Source organism: Lutra lutra, chromosome 18, assembly GCF_902655055.1.
Source record: "Lutra lutra chromosome 18, mLutLut1.2, whole genome shotgun sequence".
NCBI classification, from domain to species: Eukaryota; Metazoa; Chordata; class Mammalia; order Carnivora; family Mustelidae; genus Lutra; species Lutra lutra.
Genome location: NC_062295.1, coordinates 32,308,695 through 32,331,668, shown reverse-complemented (window position 1 = coordinate 32,331,668; position 22,974 = coordinate 32,308,695).

The window sequence follows — 22,974 nt, the reverse complement described above, 5'->3', positions numbered from 1 at the left end:
AAAAAAGTGAGCCTCTTTTTTTTTTTTTTTAAGATTTTATCTATTTGCTTGACAGAGAGAGAGATCACAATTAGGCAGAGAGAAAGGGGGAAGCAGGCTCCCCGCCAAGCAGAGAGCCCGACTCGGGGCCTGATCCCAGGACCCTGGGATCATGACCTAAGCCAAAGGCAGAGTCTTAACCCACTGATCCACCCAGGTGCCCCAGAAAGTGAGCCTCCTACAGACAGTATATAGTTGGATTGTGTGTTTTTTATCAATTACACTTGTCTCTGTCTTTGGAGACTTTAATTCCTATACATTTAAAGTAATTACCAATGAGGAGAGACTTCTGTCATTTTGCTATTTGTTTTCTATATGCTTTTAAAAAATATTTTATTTATTTTTTTGACAGAGAAAGACACAGAGAGAGGGAACACAAGCAGGGGGGAGCAGGAGAGGGAGAAGCAGGCTTCCTACCGAGCAGGGAGCCCGATGTGGGCCTCAATCCCAGGACCCTGGGATCATGACCTGAGCCGAAGACAGCCGCTTAATGACTGAGCCACCCAGGTGCCCTGTTTTCTATATGCTTTATGGCTTTTTCTGTCCCTCGTTTCCCACATCACTGTCTTACTTTGGTGTTTAGATGAACTTTGTAGGGAAATGTAGAAATTTCTCATTTCTTTTTGTGTAAATTCTATAGCTGTCTTCTTTGTGGTTACTGTGGGGATTATGTGTAACATCCTAAAGTTATAACATTCAAATCTGAATTTATGCCAGTTTAATGTCAATAAAATGCAAAAACTCTCCTCCTTTACAGCTCTGTCCCCACCCCTTTCAGGTATTGGTGTCAGAAGATTACATCTTTATACTCTGTGTTGGAAAAAAACCCATAAACTTGTAGTTCCTTTAAATGCATTAGTCTCCTGCATTATGTAGAAAACAAGATTTGGAGTTATAAACCAAAGTTATCCTAGTTTTTACACTAATGTGTTTTTGGTAAATATATTAGTCTTTCTTTTTCTTAATTTCACTATAGTTAACACACAGTGTCGTATTAGTCTCAGGTACAATACAGCAACTCAACAATTCCATACTTTACACCAGAGTACTCATCATGTATTCTTTTTGAAAGACTTATTTATTTGAGAGAGAGTGAGAGAGCAGGCGGGGGGTGGGGACAGAGGGAGAAGGAAAGAGACTCTCAGGCAGACTCCCCACTGTGCATAGAGCCGGATACGTACTAGACTTTATCACTGCCAACATATCTACCTTTAATTATTGAAATCTTTATTTCTCCATACATCTGGAAGTTACTGTCTAGTGACCTTCGATTTCACCTTGCAGAACTCTCTTGAGCATTTCTTACAGAGTGGGTCTTATGGCCATGAACTCACTCAGCTTCTGTGCATCTGGGGATGTCTCCTCTTGTCCCTCACTTTTGAAGGACGGTTTTGCCAGACAAAGGGTTCTTAGTTAATAGTTTTATTCTTTTGGCTCTTTGAATATATTGGCCCATGGAATTCAAAGTCTCTGATGAGAAATCTGCTGATAATCTTACTGAGGAGTCCTCAAGGGTGAAGATTCACTTCTCTCTTGCTTCTTTCTAGGTTATCTTTGCCTCTGCCTTTTGAAATTTTGACTACGATGTGTCTCGGTGTGCGTGTTTTTTTGAGTTCATTTTACTTAAAGTTCATAGAACTTCTTGGAAATGTATATTCATGTCTTTCATCAAATTTGGGAGGTTTCTAGCTATTATTTCTTCAAATAGTCTCTGCCTCTTTTGCTCTCTTCTCCTTCTGGGATTCCCACGGTGTGTAGGTCGGTCCTTTTGATGGTGCCCTGTAGGTCTCTTGGCCTCTAGTTACTTCCGTTCAATCTGTTTTGTTTCTGTTCCTCCGCCTCAATCATTTCCATGGTCCTATCTTCAGGTTCACTCATTCTTTTCTCCTGCCTGCTCAAATCTGCCTTTTAATCCCTCGGTGAATTTTTCATTTCAGTTGTTGGGACTTTTTGGCTCCAGAATCTTTCTGGTTTCATCTCCTTGGGTTTTCTATCTCCTTAACAGCACTGCCATTTTGTTCACACATTGTTCTCTTGACTTCCTCCATACTGTCCTTTAGTTCTTTGCACATCATTAAGGCAGATGTTTTAAAGTCTTTGTCTGGTATATCTGCCTTAGGGCCATTTTCAGGGACAGTTTCTGGTGAATTATTTTTTCCCTCTGATTGGGCTGTATCTCCCTGTTACTTTGGTATGCCTTGAGATTTGCTGCTGTTGTTGGTAAGAACTGCACATCTGTGTCTAATTATGTGGTAAGTCTGGAAATCTATGCTCCCTCTTCTCAGAGATTTGCTGGGTTTTTAAAAATTATTATTGTTTATTGTCTTTGGTTTTTCTTTCTTTTTCTTTTTTTTTTTTTTTTTTTTTTTGATGGTTATAGGCTGTCTCTGTGCTGAAGATCAAGCTGAGGCGTAAACTTAAAGTCTTCTACAGATCTTTTCCGAGCCTTTCTTTGGGCACGCTGGTCTTTCTAAATTTCCCAATATGCAGTTGTTCTGAATGTCTGAGGGATTTTCCCCCCAACCCTGGCTCCCACCGTTTACGTACAGGCTGCTCCAGGAATATGTGCACAGCTGCCTGCCATGGATGGGGTGGGGATAGGTAGCTGCTACTGTGCTATGAGCTTAAAGTCACTGAAATTGACTGCAGTAACAACAATTTTTTAGAACTGCTTTACTGCCATATAATTCTCATGCCACACAATTCACCTGCCAAAAGTCTATTCTCGGCATTGTGCAACTATCAGGACAATTAACTTTAGAACTTCTTACGATCCCCCTCCTCAAAAACCATACCCTTTAGCCATCATCCTCAATCCCTCCATACCCTCTGGCTCCCCAGACTACTCATCTACTTTCTGGCTCTGGATTGGCCTGTTCTGGATTCTTCGCACAAATGGAATCACACACTCTGTGGCCTTTGTGTCTGGCTTCTCTCACTGGGCGTCACGTTCTCAAAGCTAATGCATGTTATGGCAGGTGTTGATGTTGCTTCTGTCCTATGGTTGAATCCTATTCCATTGTGTGGACGGACCACATTTGCCGTATCGTTCACCCCCCAGATCAACCGCAATTCACCATCTAAGCCTTCCCCTGCAAGCTGAAGCCTTCAATAGACTCCAGAGCCCCCCAAATACTTCTATCAGACAGATCCTGTCCAGTGTAACTGTTGTCTAGGTGGAGAGAGAGATTCCTGGTGCCTCTGACTCCACATCCTCCCAGAGTCCTGTATTCAATTTTTTAGAGATTATGCCTGTCTGCCACCTTGAAGACTCAGTGTCACAGTGGACTTCCTGTGGCTACAGATGGATCTGAATGTTGCAAGGGGTGGACTGCAGCAGATGCTTTTTGGTGTCCTCATGTCACCCCTCCTCAGCTTCCCTCTGATGGCACAGCAGCTGGGCGGACAGTTGTAGGCGAGCTCGGGCACATGGATAGTGTCCCATGTAAGCCTGTGACATGTGTCTTTTCCCACTCCAACTCAGGCTCCTCTCCAACAAGGGCCCGTTGATTCTGTGAGCAAACACTGCAGGCAGAATTATGGGAGAGAAAATACTCCCAAGGGAAACACTCAGCCACTGGGGCACAGGTGACAGTGGACGAATGTTCCATTCTCTTTCTTCCAGAAAGACAGTTCTGGAAGACATTCTGTACTCTTTGCAGGAGTCCCTATGGCTTCAAGCCCCCCCATTGCTGAGAGCAGTTATCTGCTGCTTTTCATCTTTTCCCCAAGATTCCCCTCGCTCCTTCTACTTATTTCCTGAGCTCTCAAATAAATTCCCAAGGCCTTGTCTTAGGCTCTGCTTTGTGGGCAATAAATTCAGACACCCCCTAATTGTGGGGTCCTGGGGGAGGGGCTAGGATGGCCAGGGCAGCAGGCAAGGCCCTTCCAGCATTTAGAGAGGCTGTCATTTACTGACACACGAGGAGGGCACAGGCCGTCAGGACACACCAGCAGAATACTGGCTCTCATTTTCAACTGTGACAAAGTTCCGAGCTTACCTACAGGCCTGAGCCCAAGCAAGTAAAGCCACTGACAATCAGTTCTTTCATGCATTTGTAAGGTTCCAAGAGAAAAAAATGATGGTTTAGGTGGTTATCTTGATTGGCTGAGCCTACCTCCCTGGTGTCCAATGTGTGCAAAGCAGGTAAGCGGTCATCCTTTTACTAAACGGGGCTTCCGCCAGAAATCTTATTTTGCTTGGTCTGATTGGTCAGGTTGTGCCAAACATGACATACGATGCTTAGAGTATCAACCACGACAGTAACAGAAAAATAACATCCGTTACCGAATGCCAGGCACTGTACTCAACACTTCACGTGCAGTATCTTGTTCGTTTAAATGCCCTCTGGGGTCACCATCAGCTTTAACTTCCATTTTCTGGATGAGGAAAACGAGGGGCTCAGAGAGGTTAAGTACCTTGCCCAGGGTCACTCAGCAGTCAGATGCCAGAGTGAGTATTCTCACCCTCCTTCTGCCCCTTAGTCGTCACTGTGAGTTCTTGTGGGGGTTTGAGGGCTGTAGGCAGGGCCCTGGGAGACGGGTTCATCTCTGCACACTGACTCCAGTGCAGGGCCCAGCTCCAAGCATCCACGGGCCTTTGTCCGCTTCTTGAACCTGTGCGTGCACAAGTGAGACCAGCCCCCAGCCTCCCTGGGTGACTCGCAACAGCCTTGAACTCCGCTCCAGATCAGGCGTTCTCAATGCAGATGAACTGCTGTTGATGTTCTCTGGACATAATTTCCAGCGAGACAGGATCATTTGGAAAGTCATAAATACACATTCAGATGCACGTGATGGATAATAAACTCGGCTCCAACGAGTCACTTGAGTCTCCATAAATCTTGGCTGCATTTTCTTCCCTGGTGCCTGTAAATCAGGCCCCTCTCCTCCTCCTTCTCTGTCTTCCTGGCCACCCCTACCTGCCATCCATTATGGCGCAGGTGGAGCATCTGACAGCCGGCCCCACATGCTGCTCTTATGCCCCGGTGCACATCCTGTCACCGTGCTGGGGGGCCCATGCGTCTCCCCACTTTAGGCCTCCTTTGTGCTTTCAGCCACATAGCATGGTTTACACCAGCCTGATGGGGTTTTAACAACATGCAATGTTTAAAAAGCAGGCTGTAGCTGTTCCTTGCCTCTCTCCCCTGGGCCTGGGCCGGCTCTTTCCAATATGCCAACTATGCAAAACGCAGGGAAAACCCCACGGGGGTGTGGAGCCAGACACGGTGGGCTGAAGGGGTTCTGATTTCAGCCCAGTCCCTTCTCTGGGCCTCAGTGCACTCATCTGCAGGATAGGGACAGTAAGCCCTACTGCCCAGGGCTGTTTTACTCTAGATAATTGTACTCGGGTAATCAAATCAGAGAAAACCTCAAAGCTCAGTTCCCTGGGGCGCCTGGGTGACTCAGCGCTGGGCGTCTGCCTTCCGCTCCGGGCATGATCCCTGGGTCCTGGGATCGAGCCCCGCACTGGGCTCCCTGCTCAGCAGGAAGCCTGCTTCTCCCACTCCCGCTCCCCTTGTCTGTTTCCCTCTCTCACTGTGTCTCTGTCAAATAAAGAAATAAAATTAGGGGCACCTGGGTTCCTCAGTGGTTAGGTGTCTGCCTTCAGCTGGGGTCGTGATTCTGGGGTCCTAGGATCGAGCCCCCAGAGGGGCTCTCTGGAGACGGGCGGAGAGCCCGCTTCTCCCTCTCCCACTCCCCCTGCTTGTGTGTCTCGCCGTGTCTCTGTCAAGTAAACAAAAAAATCTTAAAAATAAAAGCAATAAAATTAAAAAAAAAAAAAACCCTTCAGTTCCTTAACTGAACACAAAAGTTTAATTTTTTGACCTGCAGGGTCCCGCATGGAGTTTTTCCTCTACCTTAGAGCTTCATTATCTGGAACACGTGACCCTCCGCGACCGCGGCAGCGGGAGAGAGAGAGAAGAGCAGACAGCCTCAGCTCGGAACCGCCGCAAACCCGGAAGTGAGGGGGGCGGGTCCCCTTGCTCCCATCCTATTGGTCAGAACTAGTCACATGGTCCCGGGCAAATCACAAAGGATGCTGGGACATGGAGAAGCACATGGCTAATTGGGAAGCGTCTGCGTTTCTGCCGGAGAGTTTCAAATCACTGTATCAGAGAAGTTTCAGATCCCCTGTTGACCGCCTCCCCCGACCTGAACCCTAGGCGGCCCATGGATCCTTCCCAACCTTCTTAGTTTTCTTCTATGTAAATGGGACAAATCAGGGACACCCGGGTGGTTGTCGGTTAAGCATTTGCCTTCGTCTCAGGTTATGATCCCCGGGTCCTGGGATGGAGCCCCACAAAGGGGTCCCTGCTCAGTGGGGGCCTGCGTCTCCCCTTGCCTGCTCTGCCTGCTGCTCCCTTTCTCTCTGACAAAGAAACAAACAAAACAGACAAAAAAAGGAGGGGGGCAAATGAGGTCATTCTGAGAATTCCATGGTGGTTATAAAGGGTCCACAGCTGGGTCTCGAATAGGTACTCAGGAAGTGGGGTTCAGGGAGGCCACGCCATTTTCTGTCATGTAATGCACTCTCTGAAGGCCAAGCTCTCTCTCCTCCACACTCCCACCTCCCAGCGCTAGTTGGGGCTGGCACCTAATAGCATCCCTGGCCTTTCCATCCCCTGGGCCCTCTCAGCCTCTGTTTTGGGCTTCATTCAAGAGAAGGAGAGAAAGGCTCCTGCCCACAGGTGGCCCTGCCTGCAGGAAGCCCTCTGTGATTTCCCTGGCTCTCGTGAGTTTGGGGAGAGAGTAGGCTACTCTAGGTCCTCTGCACTGTGGATAGGGAGGAGGCAATCTGGCATAGGAGGATCTCCGTTGTCTGGGGCCTGCCCACTCCCTGAACAGCCTCCCACAGCTGAAACCCATGTGGTTTCAAGACTGGAACTCCTCATGCGTGGTCTACCCTCCTTGTTAAGCATAGAAGCAGTGGGGCATGGTAATGTTGCAAAGCTGGATACCTAAGAGGGCAGAGCCTGGTGTGGCTGGAGGAAACAGACTGATAGGATACCCTCTGATACCAGGGCAAACTATTGGAGACCCCTGGGGCCACCCCTCCCAGGGCTGGAGACAGCTGAGCTAAAATGAATCAGCCTAAACTGTAGGGACAGATGCCCTGAGTTCTAGTCTTTGCCTGGCTGCTAATTTAGCGTGTGGCCTTAAGCCAACCCTTTCATGCCTGGGCCTCAACTTGCACATCTGTAAAATGGGGATCATATTCATCCCGCCCACCTTACAAGGTTAGCTACAAAGCACTAGAGAAGGGGTTCTGTGTGGGGGTAGGAAGGTGGGGTGTGGGAGAGCCAGAGGGAACCCTCTGTTGGGATCTAAAATCCTTTCAGTGACCAGCTCTGGGCTGGGGTAGTAACTCTGGCTCCTCTGGAATCCAGACAGGGCCCAGAGGTCAGCAGTGGACAAGCGAGGGGCTGTTGTTTCTCTCTCTTTCCTCCCACCCCAAGGGTGAAGTCTGCTGCTTGTCACTAGTGGAACTCTCTTTTTCCATCTCCCATTCTCAAAAGCACCCGTAAAATGCCAAAAATAAACACTGTGCATGGCTTTCATTTGAGGAGGGTTTGTCTTTCCCCTTTTATTACTTCTTACCATGACATACCAGCCTTTCATCTTTACACACCCGGGTCAGTGACCCTGGGAGGCAGGCCAGAGGCAGTGTGTCTGGGCCCCTTCAGTCAAAGGAGGACTCACTTCTTGGAATGCGGGGGTAACCACAAGGGGCTGCCCGGGTGAGGCAGCAAATGCTGAACAGATGAGGGAACACTAGGCCTGGGTTTTGAAGGATGAGTAGAAGTTCATCAGGTGGAGAAAGTGACATGTGGAGAGCCCTCCCGCAGGTGGGGGCAGTGTGTGCAAAAGGGACAGACTGGCATTTTTCAGGACCAACAGGAAATTCAGCAAGGCTGGTTATCAGGGTGCCTGAGGTGGGGGGAGGGTGCCCAGAGAGGCCTAAAGGGCTGGCGTAGAGGCCTCGAATGCCAGGCTAAGGAGCCCAGACTTTATCCCGAGGACCATGGGGAGCCAAGGAGGAAGGGAAGTGAGGTGGGCACGACCACAGACACCTCCCCACCAGGGCCAGTCTTTGTCACATCGCTGTTTCTTCTTGTGTTGATGGGAAGTTGAAGGTGGCAGGGTGACCCATCTCCTCCCCAAACTTGAAGGTTTGAAAGAATCTAAAAGGAGCCTCCATATAAAATGACTCTTTAAAAAAAGTCAACATTTCCGTGATTTTGTAGAAATTAATCAGGAACACATGTGTTCTATTTTTCATAAATTGCATGAGATCAAAAGGGAAGGAAAAATCTCTTAGGGTAAAAGACAATGTGAGTCCCATCACCAGCTGAAAGGCCCTTCCTTTCACCCAGCATCCCCTGTGTCCCCCAGTGGATATGAGCCCCAGGCTGGGCGTGGGCCACAGAGGGGGCTCAGACACAGCCCATACCTGGGGTGCTCACAGGCAGGCGGGAGCACCAGCCATGAGGGGCGATGGCAGTCGTTGTGACCCGTGCTGGGAGGGAAAGCCCAGGGCTGGGGGAGGCCAGGGGAGCCCAGCCGAGTGAGGGAACAGGACAAGGGACAGTTGAAGACATGAGATGTGAGCTGGGAACAGACTAGGATTGCCTTGAATGCGCCGCTGAAGAATCTGGATTCCCAGGCACTTTCCCCCAGAGCGCTTGGAGGACCGGGGCTTAGGGCCAGAAGCTCCGGTCAACCTCCCTCTTCCTGTGAGGCTTCGCTCCAGCCTTGAACCTCAACAGGCCATCTGTAAAATGGGACGATAATGGAGCATACTTCCTCCAGGGGGGTGCTGTGAGGGGCTGGGAACAGGCGGGGACTTGCTTGGGCCTCCCTCACACGGCCTAATCTCTGCTGGCCTTGTCTGGCCTTGACCTCTGTGGGGGTCACAGCCAGGGCCAAGAGAGGGAAGAGAGCAGTCCCTCAGGCCTCCACCGTGCCGATGCCCAGCGCATCCAAAGGCCCGGGAATTCTGCAGCAAAGAAGAGAGGCCCGGGCCTCCCGGGATCCTGAGTCTCCTGCGTGGATCTGGGGTGGAGTGAGGTCAGGAGGCCTGCGCCAGATCCGGGGCTCTGGGGGCCCCTTTTAGGCTTCAGCCTCAGTGCACCAGATCCAGGGCTCCCTCCCTGCCTCCCAACCCCTACCTGCCCCCCCCCCACCCTGAGCTGCTCAGCACCCAGCCTGCCACCCCGCCCGCCCCCGAGGTGGGCGCGGAGCCAGCCCTGCGGGAGGCAGGGAAATGATCCGGCTAGACGGGCTGCCACCTTGGCACGTCCCGAGGCGCCCGGGGCCGCGGGGAGCTTCAAAAGGAAAATTAATGTCTCTTACCAGCAATTAGAGGAAATTATTTAGATAGAAATCTTGTTTTATATCTCCCCATTCTTGTTTTTCAATCCCCAGCCTTTGATTTCTTTCTTCGGCGGGGATTCTCAGAAAGACACCGAAGCCTGGGCCGCGCACCGGGGCCTAATGAGCGCCCGGGCGCACCTGGCGTGGCGGCCTCGCCCCTGGAGGCAGCTGCCGAGCTCCTAAACCCAGCCCTGGGGTCTTCCAGAGCGGCCAGCGGCAACTTTGGCAGCGAGGGCCCCGCTCCCGGGGTGGGCAGTCGTGGGTGGGCCTCTGCTCTGGCTGCCCGGCGTGTGGCCCTGGGGGTGGGGGGCGCCCCAGGTCGTGGAGTCTGGGGGCGGCGTGGTACCAAGGGCAGGCCTGAGGGCCAGGGGTCCAAGAGGCAGCCTGGCTAAGGGCCAGCACCCTTCTCCTGTCTGCAGGGGGACCCCCTCACAGCCCTGCCCTTCAGCATCTCCCCGCTGCGTCAGGTGAGGCCCAGAGCGCAGCAGATCCATCCCCCCCAGCTTCCCTGGCACAGCCCCGGCCCCGCCACCACTCACCCCAGCCCCGTTCAGCTGCCCACACTGCCTGGCTTGTCCCAGACCAGAGCTGCTGCTGTGGGCCTGGGTCCCATATGGCCTGGGCCTGAAATCAGCGGACTGATCTGCCTCTACCCAGCCACCTCCAGCCCCTCCTTCTGGGTCCGGCCCTGCCTCGCCTCCTCCGAACCCCTGAGTCACATCCTGTCCCCAGAAGAGTTGGTGCCGTCTGCACTTAGCCCAGGCCTCTGTCCCGATCCTGTCAAGCTGTTTATGGGCTCGGGAGCTCCTCAAAGCCGGGGAGATGATCTGCTGCATCTCTCAGTCCCCAGCCCTGGGTGGCCCCCCACAGGCTTCGGCAAGTGACAACGACTGCCTGAATAAATGAATGAATCAGGGGATGAATGGAGCTTATTGGGAAAGCCACCAGGAGTAGAGTGACAAGAGACTCATCTTGACATGTGTCTCAGTCACTTCCTCCCTGTGTGACACAGAGCAAGTCACTTTACTTTTCTGAGCCTCAATGTTCAATTCTGTAGAATGAGATCAGTGGTACTAGCTCTGCCTACACCACAGAGTTATGAGGATAAAGCAAAATAAAGAAGCTGAGATGCTTTATACAATTGTATTAAAACCATGCGCCATCCCTCCTTCCCTCCTTCCCACCCACCCGTCTGTCCACTGACCCACGCATTATCAATTCATCCGCCCGTCCATCCATCCATCCACCCGCCTATCCCATCACTCATCCATCCACCCATCCAACAACACTCATCTGTCCAACCGTCTGCCCATTCATCCATCCACACCGTCTGTCCATCCGTCTGTCCATCCATCCACACTCATCTGTCTAACCGTCTGTCCATCCATCCATCCATCCATCCACACCATCTGTCCATCCATCTGTCCATCCATCCATCCACACTCATCTGTCCAACCGTCTGTCCATCCATCCATCCACACTCATCTGTCCATCCATCCATCCACACTCATCTGTCCAACCGTCTGTCCGTCCATCCATCCATCCACACTCATCTGTCCAACCGTCTGTCCGTCCATCCATCCATCCACACTCATCTGTCCATCTGTCCATCCATCCACCCACACTCATCTGTCCAACCGTCTGTCCGTCCATCCATCCATCCACTCATCTGTCCATCTGTCCATCCATCCATCCATCTATCCATCCAGTTATCTGTCTATCCACCCATCCTTCCATCCATCCATCCACCCACACTCATCTGTCCATCTGTCCATCCCTCCATCCATTCCCATCCATCCATCCATCCACCCACACTCATCTGTCCATCTGTCCATCCATCCATCCATTCACGTATCCTTTCACATATTCACTTAACAACCACTCGCTGAGGCTTGTTATGTGCCAAGGCTATGTTAAGATCTGAGGGACCAAGGAGGCTCGGGAGTAAAGACCTGTCTCTGGGACCGCTTCCCAGGGAGAGGTGGGCAGCAGCAGAGAGGCGTAGGCAGGAGCTGAGGGAACGAGGGGGAGCGCGAGTCTTGGGATCCCAGCCCCAGGGCACCCCTGCTTCTTACCACCACTGATACACCTTCTGCTCTCAAACTCTGTGCTTTGGGAATCCTGGGACACAAGGAACCCTTCCACCAGGAGTGCACCTGGAGGGCATGGACATGGAGGTGGAGGCAGGGAGGCAGGACACCTAGGCACCGAGAGGCTAAGCCATGACTCCATGAGTAGGAAGCTGCTGAACGAGGATGTGGGCCCAGAGGCACATTCTTTTTTTTTTTTTTTTTTTAAGATTTTGTTTATTTATTTGACAGACAAAGATCACAAGTAGGCAGAGAGTCAGACAGAGGGAGGTGGGGAGCAGGTTCCCTGCTGAACGGAAAGCCCGATGTGGGGCTCGATCCCAGGACCCTGAGATCATGACCTGAGCCGAAGGCAAAGGCTTTAACCCACTGAGCCACCCAGGCGCCCCCAGAGGCACATTCTTAACTTCTGCCTTGTGCTGACTGGTCAACAGCCAGTCAACCTCAAGTCAAATGTCCAGAAAAGTGCCAGCCAGTGGCCGTTCAGCGCCTGCTTACATACTTGCCCTAACAGGAAACTCACTACCTTCCCAGGCAGCAAGGCTTCCTCCATGAACAACACGGACTGAGCTGCTCTTTCGTGGATGGACGTCTGTGTTGGCCCTGGTTCTGGCCCTGGACTCTGTATATCCCTGCTGTCCCAGAATGTCCCACAAGAACCCGAAGACAGAGGTGGTGTCACTGAGCCTTCTCTTCCCCTTCCTGCACAAAATCCTTGTCCATCCCTTTGCCCTCCCACTTTTTCTCTACCAGAAATCTACGTGGAGCTTTCGTCCCCCGCCACAAGCCTTCATTCATTCCCTTCTGCTCCCGAGGCTCTGCAGAAGTCCCTCTAAGAGCCCTCCCACCTGGTGTGTGGCTGAGGCCCACTTGTCTTTCTGCTCCCAGGGCTGGAAGCATCTTGAGGACAGGGATGGGGCCCCAGGGGAGGCATAGGAATCCCTGCACCCCTCGCTGAGTGTTTGGGTAACTGGAAACCCAAGGGTGCAGAGTGGGCCAATCATTGCACACTTCCATGCTAAGCGCCCCCCCCCCCACTTCCCCACACTCTGCTCCCCCATCCCGGGACCAGGGATGCAGAGAGATCAGGGCTTCCCGGACTGATGGGCGCATTCAGGGCCAAGCTGGAGCTGCCCCCACCTTTCCCCGGCCTCTGGCCGGGCAGGAGCGGCCAACAGAACCAGCTCCCATTACCAAGCAGGGTGCTGACAGCCGGATCCGGGAGAACAAGAGGCCCTTTCAGGGTACAGGGCCGGGCGGGCCTCACATTCAGGTGCATGATCTCACCTCGCAGAAAGCCAGCGGGCCTGCCAGAGGGCCTCATAAAGCCTTTGATGACCCAGCGTGGAGGACAAAAATCACAGGTCCCCAGGCCCCCCAGGCCTGGCCCACGCCCTGCTCCGTGGACAAAGGGTTGAGTCCTGAAAGCGGCGCAGACGGGTGGGACTGCAGGGTGCTCGGACAGACGCAGGGTGTCTACCCAGACCCTGCCAGCCGGGGCACCCTCTGCTCCCGCTGCCTGGGACATAGCAGCCCGCTGGCCCTGGCACCAACTGGGGCAGCAGCATCTCCATCTTGGATGGAATCTGCCAGAACTCCTTAGCCTGCCGCTCAGCCTGCTACTTTCTGTGATCTCGTAGGACATGGCCTGGAAGCCCGAAGTGACCCAGACGAAATGGAACTCAGATGAACCCAGAAGGGCTGCCCTCTGCCCTCTTGGCATGGCATCTTGGCTCTACCCGCGAAGAGGTGGGCAAATGTCTCTGGCTTCTCCGAGTCCTCCTGCAGCAGAAGGCCAGGACCAGGCGCACACCCCTCTCACTGTGCCCGGCCTCAACCTGTTCACCAGCGGCCTCTGCCATCACTCCGTGGCCAAAGCATGGGCCTTCGATCTGTTCCCCAGAGGAAGGCTATGCCACGGGGCGCATGTAGGTCCCCATTGAGAATGGCTTCTCCATGCCTTCGGGATAACGGCCCAGCTCTGGATGAAGGCCCAAGGCTCTGCCATCTGACCCCAAGGGCTCCTCCCAGCCTCAGGGCCTGCCTTCCCACCGCCAGCACTGTGCGGCCTCTGCTGCCTCCCAGAGCTTCTCCTGCTCAGGCCAGCCTGGCTCTTCCATGCTCAGGCTCCTCCCTCCACCCCCCTAAGGGAGAGCTCCTCTCTCTTCTAGGCCCCCGATTGCACAATGAACGTGCCAGGGACTTTGATGGCTTTGCCCACTGCTCTCCACACAAGTCTGGTTTTCGGAAGGCAGCCTGACCCACCCCAGGAGCAGAGAGATGGCAGACTTGGAGGACAAACGGCCCAGGACATCCTTGGCCTCAGTATCCTCATCTGTAGAATGGGGATCCTAGTACCCATTTTTTTTTCCTCCCAGGTGGTGACAGGCCTGAACCTCAGAACAGAGGTCCAAGGACTACTGAGTGTCACAGCCTACCTAGCAGGTGGCCCAGTCCCCTCAGCACCTGGTGACACAGAGCTCACCCCATCACCGGAAGGTTTGTGTAGAGATGAGATGGCTCCCATCCAGGACTGCCTCCTCGGATGGCAGTCCAGTGAGGGTCCTCAGCCCCCAGCCGGGGCTACTTGGGGCCCAGCTTGATCTGTGGTCTCATCCCAACGTTTCCCAAGCTGCATAGTGGGTTTCCGGGGGTGCCCACTTCCCTTTCCATTTTATTTGGGTGTGCACAAGCCGGCCCAGGCCTCCAGCTTTTACAGCAGGCTCCTGTCTGCCAGAAAAAACTTGACCGGGCTCGGGGGTGGGGCAGGAAGGAGAACCAGTAATTACCGAACTGATGAGGGCATTTCTGGGATGGGTACAGCACAGAGCGGGAGGCCCACGGGGAACGAGCCCAGGCTGGATCGGGATGGTTGTTCCCGGCTCCTGAGCATCGTGGCTCCATCCTTGGCCCTTCCACCCTCCAACCATACCCCTGGGAAGCTCGCTGCTATCGCTGGGGGGCCAGATGGCACAGGCAAGGCCCTCCCCACTGGAGGTGTCTGAAGGCCGAGAACAGTATCCTCGGCTAATCCAGCGCTCTGATGGGCACAGCAAGGGAGGCAAGGAAAGGGTGAGGGAGTTCTAGAGCCGGAAGTGGTGGGAGATACAAAGTAAGCCCATCTGCAGACCCAGAAACCGGGGATCACAGAGCAGATCACATGACGGATGGTGGCAAGCAGGAGGTAACCCCCGAAGAGATACCCCCCTAGACTTCTAGCTGAAGTCACCGGAGCTGCCCGCCTTGAGCCAAGGGTTTCAGCCCCTGACTGGGAGTCTTACCTGTGCCTGTCCAAGCTGCCTCTATCTGCTGCTTTATTGCCCTCGTGGTAAGAAGCAAAGACCGATGGAGGAAGACTGCCCGGTCCAAATCCCAGCTCTGCCACTTACTGGCTGTGCAGCCCGGGGGCAGTGTCTTGCCCTCTCTGGCCCCGGTTTTCTCATCTGTGAAGAGGATATAGTTGTAGGCTCTACTTCCCACGGTCATTGGGAGAGTTATACGTATGAGCGCCTAGAAAGTGTACCGTGTGGGGAACACGCACGCTCAGATTATGCTGCCGTCTTTAACAGGAAAGCAAGATTTGAAGAACTTAAAAAACTTGCCTTGCCCTTCATCCAGAAATCTGGCAGCCAGGACTCATACTCAGTCTTGTTTGCCTCCAGATTACATTTTTTAACCTTGTGCCCCTGGCCTGGGGGGAGCTGGAACGGGGCATGACTGCTCAGCTGTCGGTAGATGGCGCTGTGGAGCCATAAGGACCCACCTTCGAGCCTAGGGCGCACGTTGTTCCCTTATCAGTCCGGCGCGGCAGACTGGGGTCCTCTCAGCTGGGGTCCTCCCAGGCCCCAGGCCATACCCTAGACAAGGTGCTGCCCTAGAAGGGAGGTACCGCTCACCCTGTTTCTCTGATGAGGATTACAAGGACCCAGAGACATTAAGCCACTGGCCCGAGGTCACACAGCTATAAGGCACTCGGGATCCCACACCCCAAACGCACCCACTGAGATCTCCAGCCCCACCCTCACGGGCCCCGAGAGGCCACAGTTACTCTCTGGAGCTTGATGGGAACCAGGCATCCCCCTTCTGCCCCCACCATGGCTGGACATTCCAACAAAGCTGAAGCCGCCAGCTTTGAAGTCAGAGCTAAGCCCCAGATTAGGGTGGCTCCAGGCTGGCCTGTCCCTCCCAGCCCCGTCGCCAGGCCCACGCCCACGGTTCCCCCCAGTCCAGTGTCGTCTTGGCACAGAAAGATCTGGGGCCCAGAGAGGGAAAGAGTTGCTTAGCAAAACACAGCCCCTCTCCTGAAGCCCTCTCCTTGCTAAGGAGTCCCAGCCCCTCCCCCGACATGCCACAGGTCTCACAGCCCCCTACCAGCACCCAAAAGGTCTCGTGCTAACATGTTGTCCCCCTTCCCGGCCCCATGGACACACAGACATTAGCACCTATCACCCCAACAACGCATCTTGGACAGGAGAGTGATTCTGAATATATTCAGGGTTGTGGGGCAGACGGAAGGGGGATGACTGTAGACGGTCTGGAGCTGGGAAGGGCTACCCCTCTCTGGGTCTAGCTTCATCGTCTGTCCACGGGGCACTTTGCACCTCCGTGACCCTGGCGCATCCTTCCAGCTCAGCCTGTCACCAGCTCTGTGATTCTAGTTGGGTCATACCCCCACGGAAGCCAGGCAGGTGTGTCTGCGGGGCGGACACCCCCAGAATGCCAGACAACAGGCTAGGGGCTTTATGTACCCCTATCTTTCTGTCCTGAGGAGCGACTGGGCTTCTAAAAGCCAGCCAGCCCCATCCCTGTCGTGTGGTCGCCAATGGTCCCAACAGAACCACAACAGAAGACCTGATGTCCTATCAACTCCCCCTCACCGAACAGGCACAGGTTGAGCTGCGAGCATCGCTAAGCTGGGAGAGGCTGGGGCGGAGGGGGCAGGTAGGAGAGAGACAGATGCCAAGTGCCCCAGAACGCCATATCAGTGGGACCAAGCTGGCATCTGAATCACCCAGAGAGTCTGGCTTCAAGACTGTGAACTCGGAGCTTCTGTGCATGCCCAGCAACAAACTCCCATGTGGCTGAGCGCCCATCTGTCTGTCTGTCCACCAGCAAGCAGCCACACTCCCTTGGCCCCACCCTACTGGATGGAGCTTCTTCTGTTCAAGGGGATTTTGGACTCAAGACCGAAAGCTAATGTTTTTAGCACTGGGCTTCGAGAACACACGTTCCGGAGAGTTCGGGATTGTTTGCTTTCCAAAGAGTCTCTCACAGTCTCTCCTCTAGAATCCACCTCTTTCCCCCAAACCTCAGTGATTCCCACCCCCACATTTATTATTTCTGCTCTTAGGTATTGTCTGTCTTAGTTGTTTTCCTTAAATTGACTCACAGATATACATTCCTTCTGAAGAAAGTGCTTCTAAAAAACCTTGCTACCAAATGTGAAAAGCTAGTTCCACACGCCATCAACAGGAGATGACCACAGAAACAGAGAGGGTGTTGCTCGAGTCTAGCTGGGTGCTGGGTCTGAAGGAAGGCCCCTGGCCTAGGGTCTGCTTCCTGCTGGTTAAGAAGGGCAACGGGCTGGTCGGAGCCTCGCCAACATCCAACAGATCCTCTCTGCGTGATGTAATCAGGAGTGGACTTCTCCAGAAGACTCTCTTTTTCTATTTTCCACCTGGAAGCCTGTCATCATCCTCTTTGTCTGCATTCCCCAACTCATTCTTCAGGTTATCACCTCCTCCAGGAAGCCTTCCAGGCTGGATTGGGCTTCGTGCTTTCTCAGCTCCATGGGCCTTTTCTGACTTTGCCCTTGTCACCTTGGGTTATTAAATTACACTTGTGCTCATGTCATTCCCAATGACATGGAAGTGTCCCTACTCCTAGGACACAGCTTTACCAGGGCCTACACGGGTAGCCTACTGCCTCTCCACCTGCCCCTTGCCCATCTACCCCTCTATCACCTTGAGTCCTTCTTGTCTCATGATGTCATTACCGGCATCTGCCTTCCCCTGGACGTGGGCTCAGCAGGGGTCCAGATGAGATCTGTCTGTCCACCACTGGATCCCAAAACCTGGCCTGGATGAAGCAAGGAGCTATCCTGTGAGGTTAACACTGCCACGAGCTTCATTTTCTAAATAGGGAAACTGAGTCACAGCAAGGTTAATGACCTTGCCCAGAAGTGACAAAGTCGGAGGCAAACTCAGAGATCCAGGCTGTGTGGAGCCAGCCAAAGTCACGAAGACCTTCGCCCTGGGCAGGGTTCTTTGTCAGGTGAGACTTGAAGGTTTTATGTGTGAGACACACAGACGCTGACACTTAGGCGTCCCCAGAGGCCCAGCCTAACCCTCAGCCAGACTAAAGGACAGCCCGACTGAGCACATCGTGGGCTCTCCCCGCCCCCGCCCCCACCCCAGCCACTTCCTGGCTGTGAAAAAGGTCCAGAGTCACCCCCAGGGTTGCCACGAAGATGGCCAGCGGAGCCCAGCAGGGTCCCTCCAGCAGCCAGGGGCCAGCCGGAGGGGGCCCCCCCTCTCCCGTGGTCAGCTCCCGGGAGATTCCCCGCCCAGCCGGCTCCAAGCCCCTGGGGTCCGTCCTGGAAAGACCTTCAAAGGACTTGGCCATTCTTGAGCGAGCGCCAGGAGGGAATCTGCTCTCAGAGTCAACGGAGCCAGCCGCACGGGTGGAAGGAATTTGCCGTTTCTCTTAACAGCGACCCCCTCGTGATTTTACGGGGGCCACTGTCCGAAGGCCGAGGCTGACGGATCACAGTGGAAAATCAGATGCCAAGATCCAGGCGGCTCCCAGGGCTAATTACCCTCAATGAGACCCAGCTGGCTGGGGGAGCCAGAGTGGGGCCAGCATCCACCCCCCTGCCCCCTGCACCCAGCTCCCCGGGGACATGAAGCCTTACCACGCTGTGCTTGGGTTTGCTGCCTGTCACCTGCTGGGATCGGGTTGGGGCCACCAAGAATTCCCGGACAGCCAGTCTGGCCAGCTCTCGAGATGGGTCACCTTCTGTGCAACACAGTTAGGTGGACCCAGGGATGCCCACGGCCTTAGGGTTCTCTGCTGCCCTGGGGGCTAGAGTTCCTGAGACTCCACGGACCATGGGATCCCGTTCTGTCTGGGGGGGAGACTAAGTCGCAGACAGATAGGGCAGGCCCCATGCAGCCCTGGGGATGGATCTGGGGATGCTGTGGACCCTGGCTGTGACTTCTGGCCCATAGTGTCTTCTAGAAGGCCCAGAGCCCACAGCACTTACCACAGAAGCTGCCTCCAAAGGCCTCATGCAGTCTGGGTCAGCTCTCCAGGCCTGCTGGAGCTGGTTAAATGTTTCCCTAGAGTCTTTGCAGTGCCAGGCCCTGTGCAGGGTGCTAGGGGTACAGGAAGGGAGAGAATCCACCCTGATCCCAGACTTAAAGCCCTATGGGAAAGGAAAACCCCACTTATCCCCAGCAAAAGTGCTGGGTGCCATGATGAGGCGCTGGAGGGGGTGTGGCGCATTCCAGGCAACAGGAACTGGAGATGAGAGGTGGGACTGAGAAGAGAAAGCTGAGTGGGGCCAGTGGGCAGAGGAGGGGCTGGTACCAGGCAGGAGAGTGTGCCAGGCAGCAGGAGCAACATATGCAAAGGCCCTGTGGCAGGAAGAAGTATCTGGCACTCAAGGGGCCAAATGAGGCTGTGCAGCTTCAGCCCAGAGCCAAGAGGATGGAGGTACAGGGCGAGGTTAGGGAGGCCCCAAGGAGTTCTTGTACCTTAAAAAGCGATCCGAGATACAACTCAGGAGACATGATGAGTCCGTCAACACTCACGCACGCTGCTCCCAATTGCTCTCTGGCTTTCAGGAAACTCAACCCCCAACCCAGCTTCCTGGAGTAGGGGAAGATCCAGTGGGACCTATCTGGTGGTCCTGTGGGGTCATAACAAGTGTCCCTCAAGAACTGGGTGGAAAGTCAGAGAAACTAAAGGCCCCTGGTTGTGGGCTTGGGTCAGGGGCAGTCAAATCACCAATGAACCTCAGTGGAAGGAGAGGGGCCATGAGCCAGCTAAGCCGTGGAGACACCGAGAGAGGCAGAAGCCAGGGCCTTGGAGCCGCCACTGGCCCCCCACGCTGCCCCTGCCTTCTTCTCCCTAGGCCACCAGAGCCCATTCACTCCCATGCCTGTGGGGCCAGAGCCCACTGAGGACAGAGGTGGGTGTTCCTGGTGTTACCGATCCTCTCTGGGTTGTGGAACAGAGTGGGTGTAAGTGGTCAGATGTCTGAGGGAAGGAGGAGTGAATGGGCCCCCAGGGTCTTCTCCTGAGCTGCACGGAGCCCCTCTGGCCTTCCCAGCTGGCCGCCCCATGTCCTCGTGGGGCTGGGCCACTGCAGGGCGGGCAGAACTCGGTGTCATATGGAGCCAGCCCTCCCGGAGCTGTGAGGCGGGCCAGCAGGTGCCCATGGCGTCTGTTCCCTCCAGCTTGGCTCTGGCCTGGTTCCTCAGGGCGTAAACAGGTCTGACGAGTTCCTCAGCACCAGAGACCTTGATTTCCAGGAAAGCCAAAGTCTTAGAGAGCAGAAGGAGCAAGGCCTGGGCGGAGAGAGAGGGCTCTTTTGGAGTACTGCTCCTCCTCGGCCTTGGGCTGTCCCCAGCCCCTGCTCGCAGACTTTGCCCTTGTGCTGGGGAGCTCCGGGCTGATGGGCACACATCTCTCCCCACCTCCCCCAGAGGCAACAAGGAGCTTAGGAGGGTGAGGGACAAGGAAAGGAACCTTCTTGTTGTGGCCCTAAACTCTGATCCTAAACTCTGTCCCTACCCCCACACTATGCTGCATCAGCTGGTAGTGTGGGGTAGAGCTTATGGGGGCATAGCCGGGCTGCCTGGGTCCCCGTCCCAGCTCCACCAAGTGACCTTGGGCAAGCTCCGTGCTTCCCTTTCCTGTCCTGCATTCACAGGGCTGAGATGTCTAAGAGCATGTGCACACCTCAGCCTGGGGTCCGGCCCTTCAGATCCCACATTGTTGGCATTTTTTCCACCTGATCGTCTCCCCCAGGTCTTGCCTCCCAGCCTGCTGACTGCCCGTCTCTGCTTGGTCCTCCTCCTGCTCTAAGGGTTCAGGGTTACTCCGTGGTCTCTTCTGGTCCCACTGCTGGCGATCCCTTCACAGGCTAGGCCAGGCCCTGGCTCCCAGAGCCCTAGACATGGCATCCAAGGGCATAGTGCCATCAGTCGCCAAAGCCATGTCCCCACGGCTCCACCTGATGCCCATCATCTCCACCCTATCTCCTGACCATCCTGTCTTCTCTTTCCCTCCCCGCTCAACTTTTTCTCTTTCCTATTTCTCATTCCTTCTTTTCTTTCTCTTTCCTTTCTGTTGGGATAACATAAATATAGGAAAGGGCATTAACTGCTCAACTCTTAATGGTACCGTCTGATCACCTTTCATGTCTACGCCTGAGTACCGGCCACCAGATCAAGACATAGAGCATTTTCATCTCCCATAAGTCTCTCTCATGGCCCTTCCCCACCCCCAGAAATAGCCATTATCCTGCCTTCTGCCTCCATAAATTAGTTTCACTTGGTTCGGAACGCCGCGTAAGTGGAATCAAAAGGTATGCACTGAGACATGGAGGTGGATGGATTGGAAATGAGAGTCTACATATAAACCCACCACTCTGATCAGTTCATCCTTTCACAAGGGGGAACATAGTCTCACTCCTCCAAATTCTGGAAGAATGGATATCTATAGGCAAAAAAATGAAGCTGGATCCCTACCTCACACCATAGACAACAACAACTCCATAACCCTCAAGATGTCCTAATGTCCTAAATGCAGAAGCTGAAACTATGAAACTCTTGGAAGAAAGAATAAACATTAAACAACCCTATCAGGGGTGCCTGGGTGGCTCAGTGGGTTAAAGCCTCTGCCTTCGGCTCGGGTCATGATCCCGGGGTCCTGGGATCAAGCCCCACGTCAGGCTCTCTGCTCAGCGGGGGGGTCTGCTTCCTCCTCCTCTCTCTCTGCCTGCCTCTCTGCCTACTTGTGATCTCTATCTGTCAAATAAATAAATAAAATCTTAAAAAAAAAATAAACAACCCTGTCAAGGAAGTGAAAAGACAACCCACAGAACGGGAGAACATTTTTTTGAAAATCATGTATCTAAAGAGCCTAGTATCAAAATATATAAAGAACTCTTACAGCTCAGCAACAGAAAAGATAAATAACCCAATTTAAAAATGAGCCAAGAAGCTGAAAAGACATTTAAAAAAAAAAGAGATAAAAATGGTCAATAAGAACATGATAAGATGCTCAGCTTCATCAATTGTTAGAGAAATGTGAATCAAAAACAAAATGAGATGCAACTTTACATCCACTAAGAGGGCTATTTAAAAAATAAAAACAAAAACAGTGGGGCACCTGGCTGGCTCCGTTGGTGGAGCATGCCACTCTTGATCTTGGGTTGTGAGTTCAAGTCCCACATTGGATGTAGAGCTTACTTAAAAAAAAAAAATTAAAAATATAAAAAAGGGAAAAAACCAAAAATAACAGTGCTGGTGAGGATGTGAAGAAAGTAGAAGAACCTTGAACATTACCACTGGGCATATAAAATGGGGCTGTCCCTTTGAAAAAGTGCTTTGAAAAGCAGTTTAGCAATTCCCAGAAAAGTTAAATATAGAATTACTATATGAACCATCAATTTCATCTTTAGAAGAGAATAAAAAAAAATGTTCACACAAAAACTTGCACATGAATTTTCACAGCAGTGTTACTCATAATAGCCCCAAAGTGGGAACGTCCCTATTATCCATCAAGAGATGAGTGGATCAACAAAACATGGCCCAGCCACATACAACGAAATGTTATCCAGCTATAAAGAGGAAAAGTACCACAACACAGACGAACCATGGAAACGTTATTCGAAGAAGCCAGACACAAAAGGCCATATACTGTATGACTCCATTTATATAAAATGTATAGAATAGGCAGATTCGTAGAAAAATAAAGTAGATTGGTGGTTGCTGGGGATTGGGTACAGAAAGGGGTGAGGAGGGACTGCTAACAGATTTCTTTATTCCTTTTTTTAAGATTTTATTTATTTGTCAGAGAGAGACAGAGAGACAGAGAGAAAGCAGGCAGAGGCAGAGAGAGAAGCAGGCTCCCCACTGAGCAAGGAGCCCAATGTGGGACTCGATCTTAGGACCCTAGGATCATGACCCGAGCCGAAGGCAGCAGTTTAACCAACTAACAGGTTTCTTTTGAGGGGTGATGAAAATGTCCTGGATATAGACAGTGGAGATAGCCACCCAGACCTGGGAGGATACTAAAAGCCACTGAATTATATACTTTAAAAGGATGGATTTTATGGCATGTGAATTATATCTTAATAAAAAAGTTATTTTTGGGGCACCTGGGTGGCTCAGTGGGTTAAAGCCTCTGCTTTCGGCTCAGGTCATGATCCCAGGGTCTTGGGATCGAGCCCCAC